Below are 25,791 nucleotides of genomic sequence, written 5' to 3'. Positions count from 1 at the left end.
TCAGAAAGGCTCAATCAAAAGTAAGGTTCAACTCTGTTAGTTGAATGCACAGAACAGAAAGAAGTTTCATACAATGCTTCTGTGTAGTTTATATTTGAACATATTCTTTTTTCCACTATTACCCACTTAGCGCTACGAATGTCCAGTTGCATTTTCTACAGACAGAGTGTTTCAAAACTGCTCAATCAAAAGTATGGTTTAACTCTGTTAGCTGAATGCTCAGATCAGAAAGAAGTTTCACAGAATGCTTCTGTGTAGTTTATATTTGAATATATTCCTTTTTCCACTACTACGCTCTTAGCGCTCAAAATGTCCAGTTGCATTTTCAACAGAAAGAGTGTTCAGATCTGCTCAATCAAAAGTATGGTTTAACTCTGTTAGCTGAATGCACAGATCAGAAAGAAGTTTCACCGAATGATTCTGTGTAGTTTATATTTGAAGACATTCCTTTTTCCACTATTACCCTCTTAGCGCTCCGAATCTCAACTTGCATTTTCTACAAAAAGTGTGTTTCATAACTGCTCAATCAAAAATATGTTTTATCTCTGTTAACTGAATTTACAGATCAGAAATAAGTTTCACAGAATGCATCTGTGTAGTTTTTATTTGAAGATATTCTTTTTCCCAATGTAGGCCTCTTAGCGCTTAGCATGTCCAATTGCAGTTTCTACAGAAAGAGTGTTTCAGAACGGCTCAATCAAAAGTAAGGTTCCACTCTGTTAGTTGAATGCACAGAACAGAAAGAATTTTCATTGAATTCTACTGTGTAGTTTATATTTGAATATATTCCTTTTTCCACTATTACCCTCTTAGCGCTCCGAATGTCCACTTGCATTTTCTACAGAAAGAGTGTTCAGAACTCCGCAATCAAAAGTATGGTCTAACTCTGTTAGCTTAATGAACATATCAGAAATAAGTTTCACACAATGCTTCTGTGTAGTTTTTATTTGAAGATATTATTTTTCCCAATATAGGCCTCTTAGCGCTCAGAATGTCCAATTGCAGTTTCTACAGAAAGAGTGTTTCAGAAAGGCTCAATCAAAAGTAAGGTTCAACTCTGTTAGTTGAATGCACAGAACGGAAAGTATTTCATACAATGCTTCTGTGTAGTTTATATTTGAACATATTCTTTTTTCCACTATTACCCACTTAGCGCTACGAATGTCCAGTTGCATTTTCTACAGACAGAGTGTGTCAAAACTGCTCAATCAAAAGTATGGTTTAACTCTGTTAGCTGAATGCTCAGATCAGAAAGAAGTTTCACAGAATGCTTCTGTGTAGTTTATATCTGAATATATTCCTTTTTCCACTACTACGCTCTTAGCGCTCCAAATGTCCAGTGGCATTTTCTGCAGAAAGAGTTCAGATCTGCTCAATCAAAAGTATGGTTTAACTCTGTTAGCTGAATGCACAGATCAGAAAGAAGTTTCACCGAATGATTCTGTGTAGTTTATATTTGAAGACATTCCTTTTTCCACTATTACCCTCTTAGCGCTCCGAATCTCCACTTGCATTTTCTACAGAAAGAGTGTCTCAGAACGGCTCAATCAAAACTAAGGTTCAACTCTTTTAGTTGAACAAACAGAACAGAAAGAAGTTTCACACAATTCTTCTGTGTAGTTTTTATTTGTAGACATTCTTTTTCCCAATATAGGCCTCTTAACGCTCAGAATGTCCAATTGCAGTTTCTACAGAAAGAGTGTTTCAGAACGGCTCAATCAAAAGTAAGGTTCAACTCTGTTAGTTGAATGCACAGAACAGAAAGAAGTTTCATACAATCCTTCTGTGTAGTTTATATTTGAACATATTCTTTTTTCCACTATTACCCACTTAGCGCTACGAATGTCCAGTTGCATTTTCTACAGACAGAGTGTTTCAAAACTGCTCAATCAAAAGTATGGTTTAACTCTGTTAGCTGTATGCTCAGATCAGAAAGAAGTTTCACAGAATGCTTCTGTGTAGTTTATATTTGAATATATTCCTTTTTCCACTACTACGCTCTTAGCGCTCCAAATGTCCAGTTGCATTTTCAACAGAAAGAGTGTTCAGATCTGCTCAATCAAAGTATGGTTTAACTCTGTTAGCTGAATGCACAGATCAGAAAGAAGTTTCACCGAATGATTCTGTGTAGTTTATAATTGAAGACATCCCTTTTTCCACTATTACCCTCTTAGCGCTCCGAATCTCCACTTGCATTTTCTACAAAAAGAGTCTTTCATAACTGCTCAATCAAAAATATGTTTTATCTCTGTTAACTGAATTTACAGATCAGAAATAAGTTTCACAGAATGCATCTGTGTAGTTTTTATTTGAAGATATTCTTTTTCCTAATGTAGGCCTCTTAGCGCTTAGCATGTCCAATTGCAGTTTCTACAGAAAGAGTGTTTCAGAACGGCTCAATCAAAAGTAAGGTTCAACTCTGTTAGTTGAATGCACAGAACAGAAAGAATTTTCACAGAATGCTACTGTGTAGTTTATATTTGTATGTATTCCTTTTTCCACTATTACCCTCTTAGGGCTCCGAATGTCCACTTGCATTTCCTACAGAAAGAGAGTTCAGAACTGCGCAATCAAAAGTATGGTTTAACTCTGTTAGCTTAATGAACATATCAGAAATAAGTTTCACACAATGCTTCTGTGTAGTTTTTATTTGAAGATATTATTTTTCCCAATATAGGCCTCTTAGCGCTCAGAATGTCCAATTGCAGTTTCTACAGAAAGAGTGTTTCAGAAAGGCTCAATCAAATGTAAGGTTCAACTCTGTTAGTTGAATGCACAGAACAGAAAGAAGTTTCATACAATGCTTCTGTGTAGTTTATATTTGAACATATTCTTTTTTCCACTATTACCCACTTAGCGCTACGAATGTCCAGTTGCATTTTCTACAGACAGAGTGTTTCAAAACTGCTCAACCAAAAGTATGGTTTAACTCTGATTGCTGAATGCTCAGATCAGAAAGAAGTTTCACAGAATGCTTCTGTGTAGTTTACATTTGAATATATTCCTTTTTCCACTACTACTCTCTTAGCGCTCCAAATGTCCAGTTGCATTTTCTACAGAAAGAGTGTTCAGATCTGCTCAATCTAAGTATGGTTTAACTCTGTTAGCTGAATGCACAGATCAGAAAGAAGTTTCACAGAATGATTCTGTGTAGTTTTTATTTGTAGACATTCTTTTTCCCAATATATGCCTCTTAGCGCTCAGAATGTCCAATTGCAGTTTCTACAGAAAGAGTGTTTCAGAACGGCTCAATCAAAAGTAAGGTTCAACTCTGTTAGTTGAATGCACAGAACAGAAAGAAGTTTCATACAATGCTTCTGTGTAGTTTATATTGGAACATATTCTTTTTTCCACTATTACCCACTTAGCGCTACGAATGTCCAGTTGCATTTTCTACAGACAGAGTGTTTCAAAACTGCTCAATCAAAAGTATGGTTTAACTCTGTTAGCTGAATGCTCAGATCAGAAAGAAGTTTCACAGAATGCTTCTGTGTAGTTTATATTTGAATATATTCCTTTTTCCACTACTACACTCTTAGCGCTCCAAATGTCCAGTTGCATTTTCTACAGAAAGAGTGTTCAGATCTGCTCAATCAAAAGTATGGTTTAACTCTGTTATCTGAATGCACAGATCAGAAAGAAGTTTCACCGAATGATTCTGTGTAGTTTATATTTGAAGACATTCCTTTTTCCACTATTACCCTCTTAGCGCTCCGAATCTCCACTTGCATTTTCTACAAAAAGAGTGTTTCATAACTGCTCAATCAAAAATATGTTTTATCTCTGTTAACTGAATTTACAGATCAGAAATAAGTTTCACAGAATGCATCTGTGTAGTTTTTATTTGAAGATATTCTTTTTCCCAATGTAGGCCTCTTAGCGCTTAGCATGTCCAATTGCAGTTTCTACAGAGAGAGTGTTTCAGAACGGTTCATTCAAAAGTAAGGTTCAACTCCGTTAGTTGAATGCACAGAACAGAAAGAATTTTCACAGAATGCTACTGTGTAGTTTATATTTGAATATATTCCTTTTTCCACTATTACCCTCTTAGCGCTCCGAATGTCCACTTGCATTTTCTACAGAAAGAGTGTTCAGAACTGCGCAATCAAAAGTATGGTTTAACTCTGTTAGCTTAATGAACATATCAGAAATAAGTTTCACACAATGCTTCTGTGTAGTTTTTATTTGAAGATATTATTTTTCCCAATAGAGGCCTCTTAGCGCTCAGAATGTCCAATTGCAGTTTCTACAGAAAGAGTGTTTCAGAAAGGCTCAATCAAAAGTAAGGTTCAACTCTGTTAGTTGAATGCACAGAACAGAAAGAAGTTTCATACAATGCTTCTGTGTAGTTTATATTTGAACATATTCTTTTTTCCACTATTACCCACTTAGCGCTACGAATGTCCAGTTGCATTTTCTACAGACAGAGTGTTTCAAAACTGCTCAATCAAAAGTATGGTTTAACTCTGTTAGCTGAATGCTCAGATCAGAAAGAAGTTTCATAGAATGCTTCTGTGTAGTTTATATTTGAATATATTCCTTTTTCCACTACTACTCTCTTAGCGCTCCAAATGTCCAGTTGCATTTTCTACAGAAAGAGTGTTCAGATCTGCTCAATCAAAAGTATGGTTTAACTCTGTTAGCTGAATGCACAGATCAGAAAGAAGTTTCACAGAATGATTCTGTGTAGTTTATATTTGGAGACATTCCTTTTTCCACTATTACCCTCTTAGCGCTCCGAATCTCCACTTGCATTTTCTACAGAAAGAGTGTTTCAGAACGGCTCAATCAAAACAAAGGTTCAACTCTTTTAGTTGAACAAACAGAACAGAAAGAAGTTTCACACAATTCTTCTGTGTAGTTTTTATTTGTAGACATTCTTTTTCCCAATATAGGCCTCTTAGCACTCAGAATGTCCAATTGCAGTTTCTACAGAAAGAGTGTTTCAGAACGGCTCAATCAAAAGTAAGGTTCAACTCTGTTAGTTGAATGCACAGAACAGAAAGAAGTTTCATACAATGATTCTGTGTAGTTTATATTTGAACATATTCTTTTTTCCACTATTACCCACTTAGCGCTACGAATGTCCAGTTGCATTTTCTACAGACAGAGTGTTTCAAAACTGCTCAATCAAAAGTATGGTTTAACTCTGTTAGCTGAATGCTCAGATCAGAAAGAAGTTTCACAGAATGCTTCTGTGTAGTTTATATTTGAATATATTCCTTTTTCCACTACTACGCTCTTAGCGCTCCAAATGTCCAGTTGCATTTTCTACAGAAAGAGTGTTCAGATCTGCTCAATCAAAAGTATGGTTTAACTCTGTTAGCTGAATGCACAGATCAGAAAGAAGTTTCACCGAATGATTCTGTGTAGTTTATATTTGAAGACATTCCTTTTTCCGCTATTACCCTCTTAGCGCTCCGAATCTCCACTTGCATTTTCTACAAAAAGAGTGTTTCATAACTGCTCAATGAAAAATATGTTTTATCTCTGTTAACTGAATTTACAGATCAGAAATAAGTTGCACAGAATGCATCTGTGTAGTTTTTATTTGAAGATATTCTTTTTCCCAATGTAGGCCTCTTAGCGCTTAGCATGTCCAATTGCAGTTTCTACAGAAAGAGTGTTTCAGAACGGCTCAATCAGAAGTAAGGTTCAACTCTGTTAGTTGAATGCACAGAACAGAAAGGATTTTCACAGAATGCTACTGTGTAGTTTATATTTGAATATATCCCTTTTTCCACTATTAACCTCTTAGCGCTGCGAAGGTCCACTTGCATTTTCTACAGAAAGAGTGTTCAGAACTGCGCAATCAAAAGTATGGTTTAACTCTGTTAGCTTAATGAACATATCAGAAATAAGTTTCACACAATGCTTCTGTGTAGTTTTTATTTGAAGATATTATTTTTCCCAATATAGGCCTCTTAGCGCTCAGAATGTCCAATTGCAGATTCTACAGAAAGAGTGTTTCAGAAAGGCTCAATCAAAAGTAAGGTTCAACTCTGTTAGTTGAATGCACAGAACAGAAAGAAGTTTCATACAATGCTTCTGTGTAGTTTATATTTGAACATATTCTTTTTTCCACTATTACCCACTTAGCGCTACGAATGTCCAGTTGCATTTTCTACAGACAGAGTGTTTCAAAACTGCTCAATCAAAAGTATGGTTTAACTCTGTTAGCTGAATGCTCAGTTCAGAAAGAAGTTTCACAGAATGCTTCTGTGTAGTTTATATTTGAATATATTCCTTTTTCCACTACTACTCTCTTAGCGCTCCAAATGTCCAGTTGCATTTTCTACAGAAAGAGTGTTCAGATCTGCTCAATCAAAAGTATGGTTTAACTCTGTTAGCTGAATGCACAGATCAGAAAGAAGTTTCACAGAATGATTCTGTGTAGTTTATATTTGGAGACATTCCTTTTTCCACTATTACCCTCTTAGCGCTCCGAATCTCCACTTGCATTTTCTACAGAAAGAGTGTTTCAGAACGGCTCAATCAAAACTAAGGTTCAACTCTTTTAGTTGAACAAACAGAACAGAAAGAAGTTTCACACAATTCTTCTGTGTAGTTTTTATTTGTAGACATTCTTTTTCCCAATATAGGCCTCTTAGCTCTCAGAATGTCCAATTGCAGTTTCTACAGAAAGAGTGTTTCAGAACGGCTCAATCAAAAGTAAGGTTCAACTCTGTTAGTTGAATGCACAGAACAGAAAGAATTTCATACAATGCTTCTGTGTAGTTTATATTTGAACATATTCTTTTTTCCACTATTACCCACTTAGCGCTACGAATGTCCAGTTGCATTTTCTACAGACAGAGTGTTTCAAAACTGCTCAATCAAAAGTATGGTTTAACTCTGTTAGCTGAATGCTCAGATCAGAAAGAAGTTTCACAGAATGCTTCTGTGTAGTTTATATTTGAATATAATCCTTTTTCCACTACTACGCTCTTAGCGCTCCAAATGTCCAGTTGCATTTTCTACAGAAAGAGTGTTCAGATCTGCTCAATCAAAAGTATGGTTTAACTCTGTTAGCTGAATGCACAGAGCAGAAAGAAGTTTCACCGAATGATTCTGTGTAGTTTATATTTGAAGACATTCCTTTTTCCACTATTACCCTCTTAGCGCTCCGAATCTCCACTTGCATTTTCTACAGAAAGAGTGTTTCAGAACGGCTCAATCAAAACTAAGGTTCAACTCTTTTAGTTGAACAAACAGAACAGAAAGAAGTTTCACACAATTCTTCTGTGTAGTTTTATTTGTAGACATTCTTTTTTCCAATATAGGCCTCTTAACGCTCAGAATGTCCAATTGCAGTTTCTACAGAAAGAGTGTTTCAGAACGGCTCAATCAAAAGTAAGGTTCAACTCTGTTAGTTGAATGCACAGAACAGAAAGAAGTTTGATACAATGCTTCTGTGTAGTTTATATTTGAACATATTCTTTTTTCCACTATTACCAACTTAGCGCTACGAATATCCAGTTGCATTTTCTACAGACAGAGTGTTTCAAAACTGCTCAATCAAAAGTATGGTTTAACTCTGTTAGCTGAATGCTCAGATCAGAAAGAAGTTTCACAGAATGCTTCTGTGTAGTTTATATTTGAATATATTCCTTTTTCCACTATTACCCTCTTAGCGCTCCGAATCTCCACTTGCATTTTCTACAGAAAGAGTGTTTCAGAACGGCTCAATCAAAACTAAGGTTCAACTCTTTTAGTTGAACAAACAGAACAGAAAGGAGTCTCACACAATTCTTCTGTGTAGTTTTTATTTGTAGACATTCTTTTTCCCAATATATGCCTCTTAGCGCTCAGAATGTCCAATTGCAGTTTCTACAGAAAGAGTGTTTCAGAACGGCTCAATCAAAAGTAAGGTTCAACTCTGTCAGTTGAATGCACAGAACAGAAAGAATTTTCACAGAATGCTACTGTGTAGTTTATATTTGAATATATTCCATTTTCCACAATTACCCTCTTAGCGCTCCGAATGTCCACTTGCATTTTCTACAGAAAGAGTGTTCAGAACTGCGCAATCCAAAGTATGGTTTAACTCTGTTAGCTTAATGAACATATCAGAAATAAGTTTCACACAATGCTTCTGTGTAGTTTTTATTTGAAGATATTATTTTTCCCAATAGAGGCCTCTTAGCGCTCAGAATGTCCAATTGCAGTTTCTACAGAAAGAGTGTTTCAGAAAGGCTCAATCAAAAGTAAGGTTCAACTCTGTTAGTTGAATGCACAGAACAGAAAGAAGTTTCATACAATGATTCTGTGTAGTTTATATTTGAACATATTCTTTTTTCCACTATTACCTACTTAGCGCTACGAATGTCCAGTTGCATTTTCTACAGACAGAGTGTTTCAAAACTGCTCAATCAAAAGTATGGTTTAACTCTGTTAGCTGAATGCTCAGATCAGAAAGAAGTTTCACAGAATGCTTCTGTGTAGTTTATATTTGAATATATTCCTTTTTCCACTACTACGCTCTTAGCGCTCCAAATGTCCAGTTGCATTTTCTACAGAAAGAGTGTTCAGATCTGCTCAATCAAAAGTATGGTTTAACTCTGTTAGCTGAATGCACAGATCAGAAAGAAGTTTCACCGAATGATTCTGTGTAGTTTATATTTGAAGACATTCCTTTTTAAACTATTACCCTCTTAGCGCTCCGAATCTCCACTTGCATTTTCTACAAAAAGAGTGTTTCATAACTGCTCAATGAAAAATATGTTTTATCTCTGTTAACTGAATTTACAGATCAGAAATAAGTTGCACAGAATGCATCTGTGTAGTTTTTATTTGAAGATATTCTTTTTCCCAATGTAGGCCTCTTAGCGCTTAGCATGTCCAATTGCAGTTTCTACAGAAAGAGTGTTTCAGAACGGCTCAATCAGAAGTAAGGTTCAACTCTGTTAGTTGAATGCACAGAACAGAAAGTATTTTCACAGAATGCTACTGTGTAGTTTATATTTGAATATATCCCTTTTTCCACTATTACCCTCTTAGCGCTCCGAATGTCCACTTGCATTTTCTACAGAAAGAGTGTTCAGAACTGCGCAATCAAAAGTATGGTTTAACTCTGTTAGCTTAATGAACATATCAGAAATAAGTTTCACACAATGCTTCTGTGTAGTTTTTATTTGAAGATATTATTTTTCCCAATATAGGCCTCTTAGCGCTCAGAATGTCCAATTGCAGAATCTACAGAAAGAGTGTTTCAGAAAGGCTCAATCAAAAGTAAGGTTCAACTCTGTTAGTTGAATGCACAGAACAGAAAGAAGTTTCATACAATGCTTCTGTGTAGTTTATATTTGAACATATTCTTTTTTCCACTATTACCCACTTAGCGCTACGAATGTCCAGTTGCATTTTCTACAGACAGAGTGTTTCAAAACTGCTCAATCAAAAGTATGGTTTAACTCTGTTAGCTGAATGCTCAGATCAGAAAGAAGTTTCACAGAATGCTTCTGTGTAGTTTATATTTGAATATATTCCTTTTTCCACTAATACGCGCTTAGGGCTCCAAATGTCCAGTTGCATTTTCAACAGAAAGAGTGTTCAGATCTGCTCAATCAAAAGTATGGTTTAACTCTGTTAGCTGAATGCACAGATCAGAAAGAAGTTTCACAGAATGATTCTGTGTGGTTTATATTTGGAGACATTCCTTTTTCCACTATTACCCTCTTAGCGCTCCGAATCTCCACTTGCATTTTCTACAGAAAGTGTGTTTCAGAACGGCTCAATCAAAACTAAGGTTCAACTCTTTTAGTTGAACAAACGGAACAGAAAGGAGTCTCACACAATTCTTCTGTGTAGTTTTTATTTGTAGACATTCTTTTTCCCAATATAGGCCTCTTAGCGCTCAGAATGTCCAATTGCAGATTCTACAGAAAGAGTGTTTCAGAACGGCTCAATCAAAAGTAAGGTTCAACTCTGTCAGTTCAATGCACAGAACAGAAAGAATTTTCACAGAATGCTACTGTGTAGTTTATATTTGAATATATTCCTTTTTCCACTATTACCCTCTTAGCGCTCCGAATGTCCACTTGCATTTTCTACAGAAAGAGTGTTCAGAACTGCGCAATCCAAAGTATGGTTTAACTCTGTTAGCTTAATGAACATATCAGAAATAAGTTTCACACAATGCTTCTGTGTAGTTTTTATTTGAAGATATTATTTTTCCCAATAGAGGCCTCTTAGCGCTCAGAATGTCCAATTGCAGTTTCTACAGAAAGAGTGTTTCAGAAAGGCTCAATCAAAAGTAAGGTTCAACTCTGTTAGTTGAATGCACAGAACAGAAAGAAGTTTCATACAATGCTTCTGTGTAGTTTATATTTGAACATATTCTTTTTTCCACTATTACCCACTTAGCGCTACGAATGTCCAGTTGCATTTTCTACAGACAGAGTGTTTCAAAACTGCTCAATCAAAAGTATGGTTTAACTCTGTTAGCTGAATGCTCAGATCAGAAAGAAGTTTCACAGAATGCTTCTGTGTAGTTTATATTTGCATATATTCCTTTTTCCACTACTACGCTCTTAGCGCTCCAAATGTCCAGTTGCATTTTCTACAGAAAGAGTGTTCAGATCTGCTCAATCAAAGGTATGGTTTAACTCTGTTAGCTGAATGCACAGATAAGAAAGAAGTTTCACCGAATGATTCTGTGTAGTTTATATTTGAAGACATTCCTTTTTAAACTATTACCCTCTTAGCGCTCCGAATCTCCACTTGCATTTTCTACAGAAAGAGTGTCTCAGAACGGCTCAATCAAAACTAAGGTTCAACTCTTTTAGTTGAACAATCAGAACAGAAAGAAGTTTCACAAAATTCTTCTGTGTAGTTTTTATTTGTAGACATTCTTTTTCCCAATATAGGCCTCTTAACGCTCAGAATGTCCAATTGCAGTTTCTACAGAAAGAGTGTTTCAGAACGGCTCAATCAAAAGTAAGGTTCAACTCTGTTAGTTGAATGCACAGAACAGAAAGAAGTTTCATACAATGCTTCTGTGTAGTTTATATTTGAACATATTCTTTTTTCCACTATTACCCACTTAGCGCTACGAATGTCCAGTTGCATTTTCTACAGACAGAGTGTTTCAAAACTGCTCAATCAAAAGTATGGTTTAACTCTGTTAGCTGAATGCTCAGATCAGAAAGAAGTTTCACAGAATGCTTCTGTGTAGTTTATATTTGAATATATTCCTTTTTCCACTAATACGCTCTTAGCGCTCCAAATGTCCAGTTGTATTTTCAACAGAAAGAGTGTTCAGATCTGCTCAATCAAAAGTATGGTTTAACTCTGTTAGCTGAATGCACAGATCAGAAAGAAGTTTCACCGAATGATTCTGTGTAGTTTATATTTGAAGACATTCCTTTTTCCACTATTACCCTCTTAGCGCTCCGAATCTCCACTTGCATTTTCTACAAAAAGAGTGTTTCATAACTGCTCAATGAAAAATACGTTTTATCTCTGTTAACTGAATTTACAGATCAGAAATAAGTTGCACAGAATGCATCTGTGTAGTTTTTATTTGAAGATATTCTTTTTCCCAATGTAGGCCTCTTAGCGCTTAGCATGTCCAATTGCAGTTTCTACAGAAAGAGTGTTTCAGAACGGCTCAATCAGAAGTAAGGTTCAACTCTGTTAGTTGAATGCACAGAACAGAAAGAATTTTCACAGAATGCTACTGTGTAGTTTATATTTGAATATATCCCTTTTTCCACTATTACCCTCTTAGCGCTCCGAATGTCCACTTGCATTTTCTACAGAAAGAGTGTTCAGAACTGCGCAATCAAAAGTATGGTTTAACTCTGTTAGCTTAATGAACATATCAGAAATAAGTTTCACACAATGCTTCCGTGTAATTTTTATTTGAAGATATTATTTTTCCCAATATATGCCTCTTAGCGCTCAGAATGTCCAATTGCAGATTCTACAGAAAGAGTGTTTCAGAAAGGCTCAATCAAAAGTAAGGTTCAACTCTGTTAGTTGAATGCACAGAACAGAAAGAAGTTTCATACAATGCTTCTGTGTAGTTTATATTTGAACATATTCTTTTTTCCACTATTACCCACTTAGCGCTACGAATGTCCAGTTGCATTTTCTACAGACAGAGTGTTACAAAACTGCTCAATCAAAAGTATGGTTTAACTCTGTTAGCTGAATGCTCAGATCAGAAAGAAGTTTCACAGAATGCTTCTGTGTAGTTTATATTTGAATATATTCCTTTTTCCACTACTACTCTCTTAGCGCTCCAAATGTCCAGTTGCATTTTCTACAGAAAGAGTGTTCAGATCTGCTCAATCAAAAGTATGGTTTAACTCTGTTAGCTGAATGCACAGATCAGAAAGAACTTTCACAGAATGATTCTGTGTAGTTTATATTTGGAGACATTCCTTTTTCCACTATTACCCTCTTAGCGCTCCGAATGTCCACTTGCATTTTCTACATAAAGAGTGTTTCAGTACGGCTCAATCAAAACTAAGGTTCAACTCTTTTAGTTGAACAAACAGAACAGAAAGAAGTTTCACACAATTCTTCTGTGTAGTTTTTATTTGTAGTCATTCTTTTTCCCAATATAGGCCTCTTAGCTCTCAGAATGTCCAATTGCAGTTTCTACAGAAAGAGTGTTTCAGAACGGCTCAATCAAAAGTAAGGTTCAACTCTGTTAGTTGAATGCACAGAACAGAAAGAATTTCATACAATGCTTCTGTGTAGTTTATATTTGAACATATTCTTTTTTCCACTATTACCCACTTAGCGCTACGAATGTCCAGTTGCATTTTCTACAGACAGAGTGTTTCAAAACTGCTCAATCAAAAGTATGGTTTAACTCTGTTAGCTGAATGCTCAGATCAGAAAGAAGTTTCACAGAATGCTTCTGTGTAGTTTATATTTGAATATATTCCTTTTTCCACTACTACGCTCTTAGCGCTCCAAATGTCCAGTTGCATTTTCTACAGAAAGAGTGTTCAGATCTGCTCAATCAAAAGTATGGTTTAAATCTGTTAGCTGAATGCACAGATCAGAAAGAAGTTTCACCGAATGATTCTGTGTAGTTTATATTTGAAGACATTCCTTTTTAAACTATAACCCTCTTAGCGCTCCGAATCTCCACTTGCATTTTCCACAAAAAGAGTGTTTCATAACTGCTCAATCAAAAATATGTTTTATCTCTGTTAACTGAATTTACAGATCAGAAATAAGTTTCACAGAATGCATCTGTGTAGTTTTTATTTGAAGATATTCTTTTTCCCAATGTAGGCCTCTTAGCGCTTAGCATGTCCAATTGCAGTTTCTACAGAAAGAGTGTTTCAGAACGGCTCAATCAAAAGTAAGGTTCAACTCTGTTAGTTGAATGCACAGAACAGAAAGATTTTTCACAGAATGCTACTGAGTAGTTTATATTTGAATATATTCCTTTTTCCACTATTACCCTCTTAGCGCTCCGAATGTCCACTTGCATTTTCTACAGAAAGAGTGTTCAGAACTGCGCAATCAAAAGTATGGTTTAACTCTGTTAGCTTAATGAACATATCAGAAATAAGTTTCACACAATGCTTCTGTGTAGTTTTTATTTGAAGATATTATTTTTCCCAATAGAGGCCTCTTAGCGCTCAGAATGTCCAATTGCAGTTTCTACAGAAAGAGTGTTTCAGAAAGGCTCAATCAAAAGTAAGGTTCAACTCTGTTAGTTGAATGCACAGAACAGAAAGAAGTTTCATACAATGCTTCTGTGTAGTTTATATTTGAACATATTTTTTTTTCCACTATTACCCACTTAGCGCTACGAATGTCCAGTTGCATTTTCTACAGACAGAGTGTTTCAAAACTGCTCAATCAAAAGTATGGTTTAACTCTGTTAGCTGAATGCTCAGTTCAGAAAGAAGTTTCAAAGAATGCTTCTGTGTAGTTTATATTTGAATATATTCCTTTTTCCACTACTACTCTCTTAGCGCCCCAAATGTCCAGTTGCATTTTCTACAGAAAGAGTGTTCAGATCTGCTCAATCAAAAGTATGGTTTAACTCTGTTAGCTGAATGCACAGATCAGAAAGAAGTTTCACAGAATGATTCTGTGTAGTTTATATTTGGAGACATTCCTTTTTCCACTATTACCCTCTTAGCGCTCCGAATCTCCACTTGCATTTTCTACAGAAAGAGTGTTTCAGAACGGCTCAATCAAAACTAAGGTTCAACTCTTTTAGTTGAACAAACAGAACAGAAAGAAGTTTCACACAATGCTTCTGTGTAGTTTTTATTTGTAGACATTCTTTTTCCCAATATAGGCCTCTTAGCGCTCAGAATGTCCAATTGCAGTTTCTACAGAAAGAGTGTTTCAGAACGGCTCAATCAAAAGTAAGGTTCAACTCTGTTAGTTGAATGCACAGAACAGAAAGGAGTTTCATACAATGCTTCTGTGTAGTTTATATTTGAACATATTCTTTTTTCCACTATTACCCACTTAGCGCTACGAATGTCCAGTTGCATTTTCTACAGACAGAGTGTTTCAAAACTGCTCAATCAAAAGTATGGTTTAACTCTGTTAGCTGAATGCTCAGATCAGAAAGAAGTTTCACAGAATGCTTCTGTGTAGTTTATATTTGAATATATTCCTTTTTCCACTAATACGCGCTTAGCGCTCCAAATGTCCAGTTGCATTTTCAACAGAAAGAGTGTTCAGATCTGCTCAATCAAAAGTATGGTTTAACTCTGTTAGCTGAATGCACAGATCAGAAAGAAGTTTCACAGAATGATTCTGTGTAGTTTATATTTGGAGACATTCCTTTTTCCACTATTACCCTTTAGCGCTCCGAATCTCCACTTGCATTTTCTACAGAAAGAATGTTTCAGAACGGCTCAATCAAAACTAAGGTTCAACTCTTTTAGTTGAACAAACAGAACAGAAAGGAGTCTCACACAATTCTTCTGTGTAGTTTTTATTTGTAGACATTCTTTTTCCCAATATAGGCCTCTTAGCGCTCAGAATGTCCAATTGCAGTTTCTACAGAAAGAGTGTTTCAGAACGGCTCAATCAAAAGTAAGGTTCAACTCTGTCAGTTGAATGCACAGAACAGAAAGAATTTTCACAGAATGCTACTGTGTAGTTTATATTTGAATATATCCCTTTTTCCACTATTACCCTCTTAACGCTCCGAATGTCCACTTGCATTTTCTACAGAAAGAGTGTTCAGAACTGCGCAATCAAAAGTATGGTTTAACTCTGTTAGCTTAATGAACATATCAGAAATAAGTTTCACACAATGCTTCTGTGTAGTTTTTATTTGAAGATATTATTTTTCCCAATATAGGCCTCTTAGCGCTCAGAATGTCCAATTGCAGAATCTACAGAAAGAGTGTTTCAGAAAGGCTCAATCAAAAGTAAGGTTCAACTCTGTTAGTTGAATGCACAGAACAGAAAGAAGTTTCATACAATGCTTCTGTGTAGTTTATATTTGAACATATTCTTTTTTCCACTATTACCCACTTAGCGCTACGAATGTCCAGTTGCATTTTCTACAGACAGAGTGTTTCAAAACTGCTCAATCAAAAGTATGGTTTAACTCTGTTAGCTGAATGCTCAGTTCAGAAAGAAGTTTCACAGAATGCTTCTGTGTAGTTTATATTTGAATATATTCCTTTTTCCACTACTACTCTCTTAGCGCTCCAAATGTCCAGTTGCATTTTCTACAGAAAGAGTGTTCAGATCTGCTCAATCAAAAGTATGGTTTAACTCTGTTAGCTGAATGCACAGATCAGAAAGAAGTTTCACAGAATGATTCTGTGTAGTTTATATTTGGAGACATTCCTTTTTCCACTATTACCCTCTTAGCGCTCCGAATCTCCACTTGCATTTTCTACAGAAAGAGTGTTTCAGAACGGCTCAATCAAAACTAAGGTTCAACTCTTTTAGTTGAACAAACAGAACAGAAGGAAGTTTCACACAATGCTTCTGTGTAGTTTTTATTTGTAGACATTCTTTTTCCCAATATAGGCCTCTTAGCGCTCAGAATGTCCAATTGCAGTTTCTACAGAAAGAGTGTTTCAGAACGGCTCAATCAAAAGTAAGGTTCAACTCTGTTAGTTGAATGCACAGAACAGAAAGAAGTTTCATACAATGCTTCTGTGTAGTTTATATTTGAACATATTCTTTTTTCCACTATTACCCACTTAGCGCTACGAATGTCCAGTTGCATTTTCTACAGACAGAGTGTTTCAAAACTGCTCAATCAAAAGTATGGTTTAACTCTGTTAGCTGAATGCTCAGATCAGAAAGAAGTTTCACAGAATGCTTCTGTGTAGTTTATAGTTGAATATATTCCTTTTTCCACTAATACGCGCTTAGGGCTCCAAATGTCCAGTTGCATTTTCAACAGAAAGAGTGTTCAGATCTGCTCAATCAAAAGTATGGTTTAACTCTGTTAGCTGAATGCACAGATCAGAAAGAAGTTTCACAGAATGATTCTGTGTGGTTTATATTTGGAGACATTCCTTTTTCCACTATTACCCTCTTAGCGCTCCGAATCTCCACTTGCATTTTCTACAGAAAGAGTGTTTCAGAACGGCTCAATCAAAACTAAGGTTCAACTCTTTTAGTTGAACAAACGGAACAGAAAGGAGTCTCACACAATTCTTCTGTGTAGTTTTTATTTGTAGACATTCTTTTTCCCAATATAGGCCTCTTAGCGCTCAGAATGTCCAATTGCAGATTCTACAGAAAGAGTGTTTCAGAACGGCTCAATCAAAAGTAAGGTTCAACTCTGTCAGTTCAATGCACAGAACAGAAAGAATTTTCACAGAATGCTACTGTGTAGTTTATATTTGAATATATTCCTTTTTCCACTATTACCCTCTTAGCGCTCCGAATGTCCACTTGCATTTTCTACAGAAAGAGTGTTCAGAACTGCGCAATCCAAAGTATGGTTTAACTCTGTTAGCTTAATGAACATATCAGAAATAAGTTTCACACAATGCTTCTGTGTAGTTTTTATTTGAAGATATTATTTTTCCCAATAGAGGCCTCTTAGCGCTCAGAATGTCCAATTGCAGTTTCTACAGAAAGAGTGTTTCAGAAAGGCTCAATCAAAAGTAAGGTTCAACTCTGTTAGTTGAATGCACAGAACAGAAAGAAGTTTCATACAATGCTTCTGTGTAGTTTATATTTGAACATATTCTTTTTTCCACTATTACCCACTTAGCGCTACGAATGTCCAGTTGCATTTTCTACAGACAGAGTGTTTCAAAACTGCTCAATCAAAAGTATGGTTTAACTCTGTTAGCTGAATGCTCAGATCAGAAAGAAGTTTCACAGAATGCTTCTGTGTAGTTTATATTTGCATATATTCCTTTTTCCACTACTACGCTCTTAGCGCTCCAAATGTCCAGTTGCATTTTCTACAGAAAGAGTGTTCAGATCTGCTCAATCAAAGGTATGGTTTAACTCTGTTAGCTGAATGCACAGATAAGAAAGTAGTTTCACCGAATGATTCTGTGTAGTTTATATTTGAAGACATTCCTTTTTAAACTATTACCCTCTTAGCGCTCCGAATCTCCACTTGCATTTTCTACAGAAAGAGTGTCTCAGAACGGCTCAATCAAAACTAAGGTTCAACTCTTTTAGTTGAACAATCAGAACAGAAAGAAGTTTCACAAAATTCTTCTGTGTAGTTTTTATTTGTAGACATTCTTTTTCCCAATATAGGCCTCTTAACGCTCAGAATGTCCAATTGCAGTTTCTACAGAAAGAGTGTTTCAGAACGGCTCAATCAAAAGTAAGGTTCAACTCTGTTAGTTGAATGCACAGAACAGAAAGAAGTTTCATACAATGCTTCTGTGTAGTTTATATTTGAACATATTCTTTTTTCCACTATTACCCACTTAGCGCTACGAATGTCCAGTTGCATTTTCTACAGACAGAGTGTTTCAAAACTGCTCAATCAAAAGTATGGTTTAACTCTGTTAGCTGAATGCTCAGATCAGAAAGAAGTTTCACAGAATGCTTCTGTGTAGTTTATATTTGAATATATTCCTTTTTCCACTAATACGCTCTTAGCGCTCCAAATGTCCAGTTGTATTTTCAACAGAAAGAGTGTTCAGATCTGCTCAATCAAAAGTATGGTTTAACTCTGTTAGCTGAATGCACAGATCAGAAAGAAGTTTCACCGAATGATTCTGTGTAGTTTATATTTGAAGACATTCCTTTTTCCGCTATTATCCTCTTAGCGCTCCGAATCTCCACTTGCATTTTCTACAAAAAGAGTGTTTCATAACTGCTCAATGAAAAATACGTTTTATCTCTGTTAACTGAATTTACAGATCAGAAATAAGTTGCACAGAATGCATCTGTGTAGTTTTTATTTGAAGATATTCTTTTTCCCAATGTAGGCCTCTTAGCGCTTAGCATGTCCAATTGCAGTTTCTACAGAAAGAGTGTTTCAGAACGGCTCAATCAGAAGTAAGGTTCAACTCTGTTAGTTGAATGCACAGAACAGAAAGAATTTTCACAGAATGCTACTGTGTAGTTTATATTTGAATATATCCCTTTTTCCACTATTACCCTCTTAGCGCTCCGAATGTCCACTTGCATTTTCTACAGAAAGAGTGTTCAGAACTGCGCAATCAAAAGTATGGTTTAACTCTGTTAGCTTAATGAACATATCAGAAATAAGTTTCACACAATGCTTCCGTGTAATTTTTATTTGAAGATATTATTTTTCCCAATATATGCCTCTTAGCGCTCAGAATGTCCAATTGCAGATTCTACAGAAAGAGTGTTTCAGAAAGGCTCAATCAAAAGTAAGGTTCAACTCTGTTAGTTGAATGCACAGAACAGAAAGAAGTTTCATACAATGCTTCTGTGTAGTTTATATTTGAACATATTCTTTTTTCCACTATTACCCACTTAGCGCTACGAATGTCCAGTTGCATTTTCTACAGACAGAGTGTTACAAAACTGCTCAATCAAAAGTATGGTTTAACTCTGTTAGCTGAATGCTCAGATCAGAAAGAAGTTTCACAGAATGCTTCTGTGTAGTTTATATTTGAATATATTCCTTTTTCCACTACTACTCTCTTAGCGCTCCAAATGTCCAGTTGCATTTTCTACAGAAAGAGTGTTCAGATCTGCTCAATCAAAAGTATGGTTTAACTCTGTTAGCTGAATGCACAGATCAGAAAGAACTTTCACAGAATGATTCTGTGTAGTTTATATTTGGAGACATTCCTTTTTCCACTATTACCCTCTTAGCGCTCCGAATGTCCACTTGCATTTTCTACATAAAGAGTGTTTCAGTACGGCTCAATCAAAACTAAGGTTCAACTCTTTTAATTGAACAAACAGAACAGAAAGAAGTTTCACACAATTCTTCTGTGTAGTTTTTATTTGTAGACATTCTTTTTCCCAATATAGGCCTCTTAGCTCTCAGAATGTCCAATTGCAGTTTCTACAGAAAGAGTGTTTCAGAACGGCTCAATCAAAAGTAAGGTTCAACTCTGTTAGTTGAATGCACAGAACAGAAAGAATTTCATACAATGCTTCTGTGTAGTTTATATTTGAACATATTCTTTTTTCCACTATTACCCACTTAGCGCTACGAATGTCCAGTTGCATTTTCTACAGACAGAGTGTTTCAAAACTGCTCAATCAAAAGTATGGTTTAACTCTGTTAGCTGAATGCTCAGATCAGAAAGAAGTTTCACAGAATGCTTCTGTGTAGTTTATATTTGAATATATTCCTTTTTCCACTACTACGCTCTTAGCGCTCCAAATGTCCAGTTGCATTTTCTACAGAAAGAGTGTTCAGATCTGCTCAATCAAAAGTATGGTTTAAATCTGTTAGCTGAATGCACAGATCAGAAAGAAGTTTCACCGAATGATTCTGTGTAGTTTATATTTGAAGACATTCCTTTTTAAACTATAACCCTCTTAGCGCTCCGAATCTCCACTTGCATTTTCCACAAAAAGAGTGTTTCATAACTGCTCAATCAAAAATATGTTTTATCTCTGTTAACTGAATTTACAGATCAGAAATAAGTTTCACAGAATGCATCTGTGTAGTTTTTATTTGAAGATATTCTTTTTCCCAATGTAGGCCTCTTAGCGCTTAGCATGTCCAATTGCAGTTTCTACAGAAACAGTGTTTCAGAACGGCTCAATCAAAAGTAAGGTTCAACTCTGTTAGTTGAATGCACAGAACAGAAAGATTTTTCACAGAATGCTACTGTGTAGTTTATATTTGAATATATTCCTTTTTCCACTATTACCCTCTTAGCGCTCCGAATGTCCACTTGCATTTTCTACAGAAAGAGTGTTCAGAACTGCGCAATCAAAAGTATGGTTTAACTCTGTTAGCTTAATGAACATATCAGAAATAAGTTTCACACAATGCTTCTGTGTAGTTTTTATTTGAAGATATTATTTTTCCCAATAGAGGCCTCTTAGCGCTCAGAATGTCCAATTGCAGTTTCTACAGAAAGAGTGTTTCAGAAAGGCTCAATCAAAAGTAAGGTTCAACTCTGTTAGTTGAATGCACAGAACAGAAAGAAGTTTCATACAATGCTTCTGTGTAGTTTATATTTGAACATATTCTTTTTTCCACTATTACCCACTTAGCGCTACGAATGTCCAGTTGCATTTTCTACAGACAGAGTGTTTCAAAACTGCTCAATCAAAAGTATGGTTTAACTCTGTTAGCTGAATGCTCAGTTCAGAAAGAAGTTTCACAGAATGCTTCTGTGTAGTTTATATTTGAATATATTCCTTTTTCCACTACTACTCTCTTAGCGCCCCAAATGTCCAGTTGCATTTTCTACAGAAAGAGTGTTCAGATCTGCTCAATCAAAAGTATGGTTTAACTCTGTTAGCTGAATGCACAGATCAGAAAGAAGTTTCACAGAATGATTCTGTGTAGTTTATATTTGGAGACATTCCTTTTTCCACTATTACCCTCTTAGCGCTCCGAATCTCCACTTGCATTTTCTACAGAAAGAGTGTTTCAGAACGGCTCAATCAAAACTAAGGTTCAACTCTTTTAGTTGAACAAACAGAACAGAAAGAAGTTTCACACAATGCTTCTGTGTAGTTTTTATTTGTAGACATTCTTTTTCCCAATATAGGCCTCTTAGCGCTCAGAATGTCCAATAGCAGTTTCTACAGAAAGAGTGTTTCAGAACGGCTCAATCAAAAGTAAGGTTCAACTCTGTTAGTTGAATGCACAGAACAGAAAGAAGTTTCATACAATGCTTCTGTGTAGTTTATATTTGAACATATTCTTTTTTCCACTATTACCCACTTAGCGCTACGAATGTCCAGTTGCATTTTCTACAGACAGAGTGTTTCAAAACTGCTCAATCAAAAGTATGGTTTAACTCTGTTAGCTGAATGCTCAGATCAGAAAGAAGTTTCACAGAATGCTTCTGTGTAGTTTATATTTGAATATATTCCTTTTTCCACTAATACGCGCTTAGCGCTCCAAATGTCCAGTTGCATTTTCAACAGAAAGAGTGTTCAGCTCTGCTCAATCAAAAGTATGGTTTAACTCTGTTAGCTGAATGCACAGATCAGAAAGAAGTTTCACAGAATGATTCTGTGTAGTTTATATTTGGAGACATTCCTTTTTCCACTATTACCCTTTAGCGCTCCGAATCTCCACTTGCATTTTCTACAGAAAGAATGTTTCAGAACGGCTCAATCAAAACTAAGGTTCAACTCTTTTAGTTGAACAAACAGAACAGAAAGGAGTCTCACACAATTCTTCTGTGTAGTTTTTATTTGTAGACATTCTTTTTCCCAATATAGGCCTCTTAGCGCTCAGAATGTCCAATTGCAGTTTCTACAGAAAGAGTGTTTCAGAACGGCTCAATCAAAAGTAAGGTTCAACTCTGTCAGTTGAATGCACAGAACAGAAAGAATTTTCACAGAATGCTACTGTGTAGTTTATATTTGAATATATTCCTTTTTCCACTATTACCCTCTTAGCGCTCCGAATGTCCACTTGCATTTTCTACAGAAAGAGTGTTCAGAACTGCGCAATCCAAAGTATGGTTTAACTCTGTTAGCTTAATGAACATATCAGAAATAACTTTCACACAATGCTTCTGTGTAGTTTTTATTTGAAGATATTATTTTTCCCAATAGAGGCCTCTTAGCGCTCAGAATGTCCAATTGCAGTTTCTACAGAAAGAGTGTTTCAGAGAGGCTCAATCAAAAGTAAGGTTCAACTCTGTTAGTTGAATGCACAGAACAGAAAGAAGTTTCATACAATGCTTCTGTGTAGTTTATATTTGAACATATTCTTTTTTCCACTATTACCCACTTAGCGCTACGAATGTCCAGTTGCATTTTCTACAGACAGAGTGTTTCAAAACTTCTCAATCAAAAGTATGGTTTAACTCTGTTAGCTGAATGCTCAGATCAGAAAGAAGTTTCACAGAATGCTTCTGTGTAGTTTATTTTTTAATATATTCCTTTTTCCACTACTACGCTCTTAGCGCTCCAAATGTCCAGTTGCATTTTCTACAGAAAGAGTGTTCAGATCTGCTCAATCAAAAGTATGGTTTAAATCTGTTAGCTGAATGCACAGATCAGAAAGAAGTTTCACCGAATGATTCTGTGTAGTTTATATTTGAAGACATTCCTTTTTAAACTATTACCCTCTTAGCGCTCCGAATCTCCACTTGCATTTTCCACAAAAAGAGTGTTTCATAACTGCTCAATCAAAAATATGTTTTATCTCTGTTAACTGAATTTACAGATCAGAAATAAGTTTCACAGAATGCATCTGTGTAGTTTTTATTTGAAGATATTCTTTTTCCCAATGTAGGCCTCTTAGCGCTTAGCATGTCCAATTGCAGTTTCTACAGAAACAGTGTTTCAGAACGGCTCAATCAAAAGTAAGGTTCAACTCTGTTAGTTGAATGCACAGAACAGAAAGATTTTTCACAGAATGCTACTGTGTAGTTTATATTTGAATATATTCCTTTTTCCACTATTACCCTCTTAGCGCTCCGAATGTCCACTTGCATTTTCTACAGAAAGAGTGTTCAGAACTGCGCAATCAAAAGTACGGTTTAACTCTGTTAGCTTAATGAACATATCAGAAATAAGTTTCACACAATGCTTCTGTGTAGTTTTTATTTGAAGATATTATTTTTCCCAATAGAGGCCTCTTAGCGCTCAGAATGTCCAATTGCAGTTTCTACAGAAAGAGTGTTTCAGAAAGGCTCAATCAAAAGTAAGGTTCAACTCTGTTAGTTGAATGCACAGAACAGAAAGAAGTTTCATACAATGCTTCTGTGTAGTTTATATTTGAACATATTCTTTTTTCCACTATTACCCACTTAGCGCTACGAATGTCCAGTTGCATTTTCTACAGACAGAGTGTTTCAAAACTGCTCAATCAAAAGTATGGTTTAACTCTGTTAGCTGAATGCTCAGTTCAGAAAGAAGTTTCACAGAATGCTTCTGTGTAGTTTATATTTGAATATATTCCTTTTTCCACTACTACTCTCTTAGCGCCCCAAATGTCCAGTTGCATTTTCTACAGAAAGAGTGTTCAGATCTGCTCAATCAAAAGTATGGTTTAACTCTGTTAGCTGAATGCACAGATCAGAAAGAAGTTTCACAGAATGATTCTGTGTAGTTTATATTTGGAGACATTCCTTTTTCCACTATTACCCTCATAGCGCTCCGAATCTCCACTTGCATTTTCTACAGAAAGAGTGTTTCAGAACGGCTCAATCAAAACTAAGGTTCAACTCTTTTAGTTGAACAAACAGAACAGAAAGAAGTTTCACACAATGCTTCTGTGTAGTTTTTATTTGTAGACATTCTTTTTCCCAATATAGGCCTCTTAGCGCTCAGAATGTCCAATTGCAGTTTCTACAGAAAGAGTGTTTCAGAACGGCTCAATCAAAAGTAAGGTTCAACTCTGTTAGTTGAATGCACAGAACAGAAAGAAGTTTCATACAATGCTTCTGTGTAGTTTATATTTGAACATATTCTTTTTTCCACTATTACCCACTTAGCGCTACGAATGTCCAGTTGCATTTTCTACAGACAGAGTGTTTCAAAACTGCTCAATCAAAAGTATGGTTTAACTCTGTTAGCTGAATGCTCAGATCAGAAAGAAGTTTCACAGAATGCTTCTGTGTAGTTTATATTTGAATATATTCCTTTTTCCACTAATACGCGCTTAGCGCTCCAAATGTCCAGTTGCATTTTCAACAGAAAGAGTGTTCAGATCTGCTCAATCAAAAGTATGGTTTAACTCTGTTAGCTGAATGCACAGATCAGAAAGAAGTTTCACAGAATGATTCTGTGTAGTTTATATTTGGAGACATTCCTTTTTCCACTATTACCCTTTAGCGCTCCGAATCTCCACTTGCATTTTCTACAGAAAGAGTGTTTCAGAACGGCTCAATCAAAACTAAGGTTCAACTCTTTTAGTTGAACAAACAGAACAGAAAGGAGTCTCACACAATTCTTCTGTGTAGTTTTTATTTGTAGACATTCTTTTTCCCAATATAGGCCTCTTAGCGCTCAGAATGTCCAATTGCAGTTTCTACAGAAAGAGTGTTTCAGAACGGCTCAATCAAAAGTAAGGTTCAACTCTGTCAGTTGAATGCACAGAACAGAAAGAATTTTCACAGAATGCTACTGTGTAGTTTATATTTGAATATATTCCTTTTTCCACTATTACCCTCTTAGCGCTCCGAATGTCCACTTGCATTTTCTACAGAAAGAGTGTTCAGAACTGCGCAATCCAAAGTATGGTTTAACTCTGTTAGCTTAATGAACATATCAGAAATAACTTTCACACAATGCTTCTGTGTAGTTTTTATTTGAAGATATTATTTTTCCCAATAGAGGCCTCTTAGCGCTCAGAATGTCCAATTGCAGTTTCTACAGAAAGAGTGTTTCAGAGAGGCTCAATCAAAAGTAAGGTTCAACTCTGTTAGTTGAATGCACAGAACAGAAAGAAGTTTCATACAATGCTTCTGTGTAGTTTATATTTGAACATATTCTTTTTTCCACTATTACCCACTTAGCGCTACGAATGTCCAGTTGCATTTTCTACAGACAGAGTGTTTCAAAACTTCTCAATCAAAAGTATGGTTTAACTCTGTTAGCTGAATGCTCAGATCAGAAAGAAGTTTCACAGAATGCTTCTGTGTAGTTTATTTTTTAATATATTCCTTTTTCCACTACTACGCTCTTAGCGCTCCAAATGTCCAGTTGCATTTTCTACAGAAAGAGTGTTCAGATCTGCTCAATCAAAAGTATGGTTTAAATCTGTTAGCTGAATGCACAGATCAGAAAGAAGTTTCACCGAATGATTCTGTGTAGTTTATATTTGAAGACATTCCTTTTTAAACTATTACCCTCTTAGCGCTCCGAATCTCCACTTGCATTTTCCACAAAAAGAGTGTTTCATAACTGCTCAATCAAAAATATGTTTTATCTCTGTTAACTGAATTTACAGATCAGAAATAAGTTTCACAGAATGCATCTGTGTAGTTTTTATTTGAAGATATTCTTTTTCCCAATGTAGGCCTCTTAGCGCTTAGCATGTCCAATTGCAGTTTCTACAGAAACAGTGTTTCAGAACGGCTCAATCAAAAGTAAGGTTCAACTCTGTTAGTTGAATGCACAGAACAGAAAGATTTTTCACAGAATGCTACTGTGTAGTTTATATTTGAATATATTCCTTTTTCCACTATTACCCTCTTAGCGCTCCGAATGTCCACTTGCATTTTCTACAGAAAGAGTGTTCAGAACTGCGCAATCAAAAGTACGGTT

Source organism: Symphalangus syndactylus, chromosome 9 (genome assembly GCF_028878055.3).
Source record: "Symphalangus syndactylus isolate Jambi chromosome 9, NHGRI_mSymSyn1-v2.1_pri, whole genome shotgun sequence".
Classification (NCBI taxonomy): domain Eukaryota; kingdom Metazoa; phylum Chordata; class Mammalia; order Primates; family Hylobatidae; genus Symphalangus; species Symphalangus syndactylus.
This window is presented reverse-complemented; position numbering follows the sequence as displayed.